The sequence below is a fragment of the Myotis brandtii genome, unplaced genomic scaffold, assembly GCF_000412655.1.
Source record: "Myotis brandtii unplaced genomic scaffold, ASM41265v1 scaffold743, whole genome shotgun sequence".
Taxonomy (NCBI): Eukaryota; Metazoa; Chordata; class Mammalia; order Chiroptera; family Vespertilionidae; genus Myotis; species Myotis brandtii.
Genome location: NW_005370960.1, coordinates 1,211,374 through 1,211,922, shown reverse-complemented (window position 1 = coordinate 1,211,922; position 549 = coordinate 1,211,374).

The window sequence follows — 549 nt, the reverse complement described above, 5'->3', positions numbered from 1 at the left end:
GTGGGATGAGGGGCGGGGCCTGGGCCTGGGGCATGTGGGCTGGGGCATCCGGGTCTCCCCAGGGGGCTGCCTGGGCAGGGCCAGCGACCCTCCTGGCCTGTGTCTCCCCCAGGGTCACAGCGATGCCACAGGGGAACGGTTCAGGGGACCTGCTCCGAAAAGGCAGGCGGCCTGTGGGGTCCCGGGATGACAAGCCTCAGAGGCCAGAACACACGCCCCAAACCAGGTCGGCGTGTGGAGGCCCCAGCATCCCAGGCCCACCTTCCTTCCTCCCTGCGCGCCAGCACCACACACTGGCCTCACATGGGCCGAGTAGGGGCCGCGGCTGGTGGTCCCGGATCTGGGGGCAGAGAAGGGCCTGGTTGTTAAGTGCGTGGGGTCTAGTTTCTGAACTGCCTGTCTGCGCCTCTGAGGTGAGTGAAGTTACTGATCCTGCACCTAACGCCCCCTGCCCCGCCCCAGGGGATGAGAGCCTCCCAGAGACGCGCTCACACTGAGCAGAGGGCTCCCCCGGATGAAAGACGCAGCCCGGCCGCCACTGGGGCTGCT